The following is a 9,712-nucleotide window of genomic DNA, read 5'->3' on the forward strand; positions in this document are numbered from 1 at the left end:
AATAAATGGCTATAAATAGATCACCGTATGCGCAACTCGATTTCTGATTGGTTTATGTCACTCTCAAAACACCACACTATGCGCCAGCAATGATGAAACATCACAAACTGTTACCATATTTATTGAAAAGCCTTTGGAATTCAAATCTACAAAATCACTGAATTCTGACACGTGTGTGACTAAATGCGGCATATCATGAGACCAATTCCAACAGCGCTTCAAAATCGTAATTCGTAATTCCGACGCCCTGTGTTAGAATTCCGATACCGGGACCCTGTGTGAGCTGCCTCGGAATACGACACAGATTGGAACGAGCTGTGTGTGTCTAATTCCCAGCTGTGTCTGAATTAGTTTTTATGTGTCTAAAATCATCTCTTAACATAATCATCTATCAATTTATTTACCACTTAAAATCAGAAAATACAAGTATACTTAAAGGATTCCTGATATATTCAGTATTCACAGACTTATTTAAAATTCTCAAACCATAATAGGTATTCTTTCTACACAAACAGTTTATCACTATTTGGTAGAGCAAGGTCAACTATCAACTTTCACACATTTTTCTATGTTCTCACTGGGTGACATAGACTTTTGCTCTGAGGATCTTGAAATTTTCCCACCAGACCTAGTGACTATGTTTTGCTGAAATATATTGCGCGCAATAGCATGACATCACTATTTCAATTTTCAACCATCTACTCATGCGCAGAAGCGGTGGAACTAAGACAAAGCTTAATGTAAAGGAATAAGTTGAAAAGTGTCCAAATTACCCACAATGTTGGAATATGATGAGTTTATCCTACCTCCTACGTAATTGTTAACAAAATTGCACAATCAGGCAATGAGATTCCAAATGTAATAAAAATTCATCACATTGGAGCTGCAAGATTTCAGAATTAAGTAGGAAAATTCCAATCCTGCTCTAGCTGAGTCTAGCGTAGTAGTGCAAAAACCAAAGTTGTAGCTACTAGCCTACTAGGTAAGTTGAAGCTCTATAAGTATAAGCCTTTATTTATATTTCTGATTTACAAGTCAAATGGGAGCAATACTATTACCGGTATTATTGCAGATTAACTACATCCAAAAAAAAGGGTGTTTTTTTTTTAATTATATGTTTTTTGGGGTGTAGATTACGAATCTGAAATCCATTTAGGTATTATTGCAAAAAATCGGTTTTCCGATGCCGACCGCCAAAAATGGATTTCAGATTCGTAATCTACACCCCAAAAAACATATAATTAAAAAAAACACCCTTTTTTTTGGATGTAGTTAATCTGCAATAATACCCTATTACCAGTTTACCACCATATTTGAGATAGAGAATAGGTCTGAAATCACTTTGGATTTTTCTTAAATGGTGCTGGGCACGGGCCACGGTGACGGGGCACTAGTGACTAGTGAGTACCTAGACCTAGTACCTACTAGGCTACTAATAATAATAATAATAATAATAGCGGTTTCAGCGTTTATTAGGCCATAGGCCTGTTGCCGATTCTTAACATCGCAGAACATCCACAGCTTGTTGCGGTCTCAAACTCACAACTCACCAATTCAATTCTGCTGTGCTTAACCACCCGGCCTCCTTGCCGATTCTGACCAGAAACTGGCGCACAGAGCTGGGATCGAACCCGCCCCTCTCTGCGCCAATCTTGGTAATCTGAAGTTCTGAACTGTAACCACTGGGCCACCCTGCCCTGCCCACACTACCGAGTACTACACTACTACTCAGTGAATTACTGTGAATAGTGACGCTACTTAGCCAGTTAAGTTAAGACGTAACTAATAGAGCATATTTCAGTAGGTATTTGATTTTGAGCCATAGCCTAAGACTAAGAGTGCTTACTGGCTACTGCTTGTGCTTGATGGATAGGTAATGGATTAAGATCAGTCTGATCAGCTTATCAGGATATAACTAGATCTAGCTATTGAGAATAGCTACCAGTAACGAAATTTTTATAAATAAAATTGATATGATATTGGATTTGAAAAATTATATGACACACGAAAAATCCGTTTTAATAACATCACTCATCGTCATCGTCATCAGTCATTGCTGCACTCCAGTCTCCAGTGACTGCACTGTCTGGTGCAATCTGCATTGTGACTGCACACAATAAGTTTCGATGTTTAAAAAACAAATTTGGCATTAGATTTGATATTAGAGCTGCAAAGACAGAACATTCCACATTTATGATAAATAATTTTTTATCCGAATTAATCATTAAAAATTTTACAGCAATGTGAACACAAAACCAAACAAATATCAGCGGTAGAAACACGACAATATTTCTGACTCAGATTTTGAATTGAGCGGAGTGACGAACATCGTAAACAATCTAAGTGAACGCGCATTATGATTGGTCAAGTCCAAACCTCGACATCGAGAAAGAAAACTTTAAATTCAGGAGAAACCACGGTAAATATTAGACAGATCTGTTGATTAATTATCAGATAGCAATTGTGATATGCTTGAAATTAATGTATAGATCAGAGGGCTTTCGTAAGACTTAAATTTGGAAGACTTACTATATGCCTTTTGATTTATTACTAATTTAATAATATTATTAATCTAGTCAGCTGACTACAAACCTAAATTTTTTTTTTGGCGAGTTATCTCGATTTAAATGTGATTCTATGCATTTCTACACAATTTGTAGTATTAATTTTTCGAATAAATTTCACAACAAATTTATTGACATCTCGCTGTTCTGTACGTCTAGTGGTTTAACTCAATTTGATTTAGGTCTAACTGGGCAGGGTGGCCCAGTGGTTAAAGTTCAGAGTACCAAGATTGGAGCAGAGAGGCGCCGGTTCGATCCCACAGCTCTGTGCGCCAGTTTCTGGTCAGAATCGGCAAGGAAACCGGGCGGTTAAGCACAGCAGAATTGCAGCAGTGCGTTGCGAGTTCGAGACCGCAAAATGTTGTGAATGTTCTGTGATGTTAAGAATCGGCGACAGGCCTACGGCCTAAGAAACGCTGAAACCGCTATTAAATGAAGACGAACAGTGTATTATATTATTCTTTACAATACTATTCGTTTGTCGTTTGCCTTTGTGTAATTTGATCGATTGAGCTATTCAGAGTTGGCTAGCTTGTATATGATAAAAGATAATCCATGACTAATATACATTAGACACTTCTCAGACAAAAACGCGGCCTGTCTCATGGCTGGTCTCATGCACGGTCGTGCCTCAAGAAATTCATCGTACATGGATATGTGGTGTTGCGCAATCGGCAGTTTTTTCGCTTGCACATGTAAATTACTCTTTGCTTTCATGCGGTGCCCACGGCCCACGCCTTCTGTTTGGTGAGGGTGAGACAATACGGCGCTCACATCTCACTGATGTGCACGCATCATCCGTCCTACGGGCGAGAGGGTACATATCCGGAGTACGTGATGTGTATGGGAGATGAAACTTCTCTGGCTTTTACTTTAACATGGTTTATATGTTCTTGCTTACGCACTGAAAATCGAATTGGCACGTCTTGAATAGCGGTGACACCATAGAACGTTAGGCCTGTCGCCGATTGTGAAGGGCGAATTTTTTCACAGCTTGATGCAGGTTTCGAACACGCAACTCGCTGCTCCAATTTCGACTGTGCTTAACCGCTTGGCCACCCCGCTGATTTTGATTAAAACAGTCACAGGAAGCTAGGATCAAACTCACAACTCACTGCCACAATTTCGGTACTCTAAACTTTTCCCACTGGGCCATTCTGCCCATGCATGACGCGGAAAACCTAACGCAGTTATGTGACTGATTTTACACAGGCTTACTTCATTAACCGATCGGTTGATTCGCGGTCTTAACTATTTTCTGGCAGTTTTCACATCGTTGTTTGACGCGTTGATAGGGTTGAATATAGATGCGTCTAATTGATTCAACAGTCATTATCAAACATCAACCTGGTCTTCAAATGCACTAAATTTTTAGATGAATTCGTTCAACAACACGTCCATGTAGGCCCAAATTTGGAAATTACTTTTAATACTTATTATATTTCGACATTAGCACATTCACAATGGATCTAAGAATAAACGAACATCTCCCAAATAACTTGGCACGCATAAAAATTATAAAATAGTTTAACAATGACATAACCATTAGAGGTACAACACCGCGGGATTGTAAGTAATGCGACTCGGTGAAGATTTCAGCAACTAGCGATTCAGTAATTTTACTCACACGAAAGAGTGAGAAGAGTCAGAATGAGTAATTAGGGATCTCGTGAAGTCGTTGAAACACCCCGACTGCTTCCTTCCAATATTGTTTCAGGTATTTAGGAGAAGCAAAGCAACAGGTCGAATTATTAAAGGAATTAATATATAAATTCCACTATCTTGCTTATTCAGTATAATATTTCAGTCACCATTTCAATCGACTACTGAGCGGCTGCTTTTTTAAAAGTAATGTAGAAGGAAGGGACTATCATCGCGATCAAATCAAATACTTGTTTTTAAAAGAAACTATTTTTTAAAAGAAACTAAGAGATTTTTTTAAAAGAAACTATAACCTGTTTTGAAATGATAATTTTAACCAAAGAATACTCGAGCTCAAATATCGTATATTCAGCTTCGCATGAAAATAACACGTGCGTTTATACCTTAGGATATGTTGAGAAAGAGATAATCTGTAATGATTTAATGGTCGTGGAAACTTATGGGTTTCATTAAAAGAACAACGGAAGACAGTGCAGCGGTCGTTCATAATTATCCATGAGCAATTAGCCGTTAATCTCAAGTTCAATGGCGAATTGTCTCGGCACGAAGGGTCTTCCTGCGCAGGGTAGCGTGGCATGCGCGTCATACTTCTTCCGGCATAGTCAGCTGCCAGGCTTGAAATGAATATCATCATCATTATCAATATTAGTATAAGCATCATTATCATAATTATCATCATAATCATCATTATCATCTCTACCATCATTAGCATCATTATAATCTTTATCATCATTAGCATCGTTATCATCATCATTGGCAGAAGACTGGCAGACATTACTGTCCGCTGCTGAAGACTGGCAGACATTACTGTTCGCTGCTGAAGACTGGCAGACATTACTGTTCGCTGCTGAAGACTGGCAGACATTACCCTAACAAAATTTAGAGTCGCCCCAGCTTCTGGTAATCCAAATCAGAAGCTGCCGCGTCTGTAAATTTTCACTGGGTACTGTTCGTTGATAAAGACTGGCAGACATTACTGTTCGCTGCTGAAGACAGGCAGACATTACTGTTCGCTGCTGAAGACTGGCAGACCTTACTGTTCGCTGCTGAAGACTGGCAGACATTACTGTTCGTTGATGAAGACTGGCAGACATTACTGTACGCTGATGATATTTAAATTGGCTTGACAGAGAATATTTGCCTGCAATAATTCCCTGCGAAATTTTTTTATATGTACGTACTTATTTCTTATTATTTTAGAGTCTCTGAATACACGTACTCAGTTCAGTTCAATACAGGGATGTATACGTACTGAAAACTATGGGTCAAGTTGATCTACTTACCCCGTTGCAGAAAAGAGTTGGGCGACCGAAATGCTTTACACAGCATGGAATGCTATTAATTTGCAGGCTAGTTTCTAAATATTATGGAATTAACGAACGTAGTTCCATCCTTTCCTTGTTTTTTTTTTTTTGATGGCCGGTACGTTTCCAAATGCATGTCCAGCTGTTGTATTGATTTTTAATAAGATAATAATTGTTCACTTGCAAGTTGATTTCCATTACTCATCACAAGACATCATACAAAGGGAGCCAAGACGGGACCTCGATCTTTCAAGACTGATCGGAAAGACTGAGAGGAACAATACATATTTTATTATTTTATTATTGTTCGGTTGAAGGCTTGTGGTTACAATGGCACCCACCAGCCTGATCTCTGTCAGAAGGAACAATATTTGCCTCGTGTGTTCGAGTGGTTCACATCAACAAGATGGAGCAGCGAGTTCCGGGTTCGAAACCCGCTACTCGTAGTGAATTCTTATTTTTTTTCAAATCGGCAATACGACCGCGTGGTTAATAATCGGCCAAAATGGCGTAATCAAAGCAGACATCAGGTTGCTGGAATTACTTGCTTACTGTTAAGCATGGAAATGAAATTACTTTAAATCCCTATAACTTTTATTCATGCGTACGTCATGTCATTCATGTCACTATTTCAATAATTAGTTTATGTAATGCTTTTTTAATGAGTGACCTGAAACTCTCTGTCATTTTGAACTGGAACTTCACAAAACTGAGGTGTGACGATGAACATTATTAACGAGCAAATAATTACCTTCGTTTACGTAATAGATTAAATAGATTTAAAATGTTTAAAATATATATGCAGGTAACACATGCTTTTAAGTTATGTTTGCCCATCACGCCTTATTCTTCATTATTAGCGAACGAAAGCATGTGAGTAATATTGCACGGATGATAAGAGACAGCGAATTCTCGTTGTTATAACAACGTTCGTCGTTAATGCGACTCCTCAGGTAAATTTTACGTTATTTAAGAATTTCAGCGCATGAGCCAAGTTTACAGGCATGCAATACATAAGTTTTTAGTAGGGTGAATTGTATATGGATGGAATCCTCTTCTTAATTCACTCGGAGAATGCTCTTTTAGCAGAAATTCGTTCAGTATCAACGGGTGAAAATTTAATTCGGCATAAATTTAATAGTTATTTATGATGTAGGTTTCAACATCTCTCGGGTGTTAGCTTTGTAGTAACTTGAATACATATCATGGTTGAAAGAAAGCGTAAATTCTAACCTTCTAATATTTGTAACGAAAATAAAATTTTTCTGAAATAAGTTTGACTTCTCGAACATTTTGCTACGTCTTGGATTTAAAAAAAACTAATTTCTAAAATTCCAAAGATCAATGTAACCAATTAATAATGAATGAAGCATTTATAACCATTATCGGAAGCACAAGAAGTATAACAAAGAAACGGCGAACAATTACTATTTAATCAATTATTTCTTCGTCTAAATTTTCCCTCCAAAGTCTTTCGTCTCTGAGTCAATAATTCCGAATGTAATACTACCTCGCATGGAACATCTTTGTTAGCAGCAATGATGGAGCTTCATTGCATCCTGTCACCCGAGGCCTTGCCCAGCTCCTGTAATGACGAAGTATGAAGCAAGGCTGAGATGAGCAGCTCGCAATTGCATGTGATGTTCCCACTCGCTTTCAAGGGTGGAGTCTGGCTGGCCTTTGCTGCAGGGTTGCCAGATGGTGGCATGAGAAAAAGGCCAAATCAGCTAGAGAAAACGGCCAAGTCCGCTCACAAATACAGGCCAGAACCGGTCATTTTACGTTTTTAATACATATTAGTACATTTGTTGTTTGAGGTGCAACAATTTAGTTTTTGGTTTTATATGCGTTAAGCAAATGAAGGTCATCAACTTATCATAGGCTTTTGTTGAATTGACGAATTTGGCAGGAAAAAAGCACACCTAAAAACCCTGGCAATGGCTGGCATTTCCTTCGCTGGGGCAGCGTTGCCATGCAACAGAAAGGGAAACCCGCGAAGGTGCCGAGTTCCGACGCACGACAAAGAACTAATTCTATTATATTCTCGACATTGAATATGTCTTTTAATAACTAATAATTCAAGTTTTCCGAATTGCATTGCAGATGTTAATTCAATTCAAGGAAATTTCGTGCAATAAGTAAATTCTCTGAGCGATTTCAAATATTGAGCGTCATTCAATCTAGGAAAATCTTTCAATCTTAACACGAAAAATTACTCAAGTTGGGACCGGTTTCGAACAAAGGAGATCTGCTCGTGCCGGCATCAAGATTGTTGAGGAATTGTTTTTAATTCTCATCCACAATATGTATACTATATATAGCATATGGTTCAAGTAGATGACTCAGCATATGGTGAGACAATGAAACTGAAGACATACGGGAGCTGTTTTAAGCCTCGTCAAGACAGGGAAGAGTGACTTGGCTTGGAAGAATGCACCTCTCTATATATATACGCACTGCATTTGAATTACCTGGAATTGCTTTGTGGTGCTCTGAACAAATGAATGTTTGGTTGTAATCATGTCTTATGACATTAAACCATACGGAAATGAAGAAGCTGGTTAGCTTAAAAAAATATTCGCTGTAAGACGAAATACTTTAGGATTATTTTCAAAATTTTCTCGGTAAATAGTTTGCATATGTCGAGTCTTTACCACCTTTTTTTTCTTTCCATGATAGGAGAGAATGTTAATATTTTCCCATTAATCAAGAAAAAAAATTGCAATTAATTAAGACAACAACCTCTCATGTGGGTTCATTAATTCCAGTTTTGATCTTTTTTATCAAAGTACTCTTAAATAAACCTTAAATAAAAATTGCTTCTATTTATTACATCAAAATAATAACCGGCTTACATAATTCATATTCAGTCAAGCTGAAAAATTTCTTTGGAATAAAATATTCCTCATTGACCGTACTTTATTTAGATCGCGATGCATAAATAATGTCTAAATTTCCTCCTGTCAAAGCCTGCAGCAAATCAAGGCATGAACCGTCCCCTGATATAATCATGTGATAATTTCAGATCATCAGAGCTGTCAGCAGATGTTGCTGTTCGTTTGGCGCCGGATGCAAGGCCGGAAGATACAGTCTCGTGTCTCTGTTACTCTCGTATTTATGAAGCTCTTGTTCTCTACTGCGGACCTTGACATTAAATTCTACTTCGATAAAGCATTTTTGATTCTGCTATCATGGCCAAGATGAAAAATTCAATAGATATGACAAGCGTCAGGAAAATTTTGTGAAAATCCCCCAAAATTTTGATTGATACCAATCATATCACACCTAATGCAGAGGAATGTCGGTTTTCTGCTGGATTATCAGCAGATATTGTTATGATGAGTTTTTCCTTGTACCTTGTGAAGTGGTGTGTAAAATGTTTTACATAAGAAAACTGTTTACATCATATCCATATTACATCATAATTAATTCATATCAAGAAGAGTCAAATATTCGAACGATAAACCGGGTGGAATTCTAATTTGTGTGCAAATTCTCTTTCTGATAATTTTCAAGAAACTACTTTATTTTTCTTTCATAAACAAATGAAATACGCGTTCAGTAAGATTATCGATAAGAATCTTGTCAATATTATGTCAATAAAAAATGTACCTGAATATATTTGGCATTGATATGCAAACGAATTACAACCCGCAACCCGATGTGTTCAATAACCTTGAATTGCAAAGCAGCCTGAGCACTCGTGGCGGATGTACCAAACAACTCAATTTAGTAAAAAATGTCTCTAGTGCTATTTTCATATTTATTCAGCATATACTGAAGGATGCTTCATTCGAGTGACATTGACGGACTTATTTACAATAGGTTTTTGGCTATCTACAGACACTGCCGTTATCGAGAAACTGATAGATGAAATAAATATTAAAAAATTAATATAAATGATAATGATATAATTAATTAATTAATATTAATGATATCGTTGATTGGTTTATTTCATTCTAAGCCAAATTTAATCAAATTTATTAATCACATTCAATTACTATAGATCCTGAAACAATTGGGATCCTCGAATTTCGAGTCCAAAGGCTTGGGGCATTTTTATTGGTAAGATTTAGGCTCGATTTTTAGTTATACATCGTAATTACACCAACTACCTGCCTTTCAAATCCGCTTAGAGATGAAATACAAATGTACCATGAATAATAATTAAATTAGTACATA

This window comes from Hyalella azteca, unplaced genomic scaffold (genome assembly GCF_000764305.2).
Source record: "Hyalella azteca isolate HAZT.00-mixed unplaced genomic scaffold, Hazt_2.0.2 contig9352, whole genome shotgun sequence".
Lineage (NCBI taxonomy): Eukaryota > Metazoa > Arthropoda > Malacostraca > Amphipoda > Hyalellidae > Hyalella > Hyalella azteca.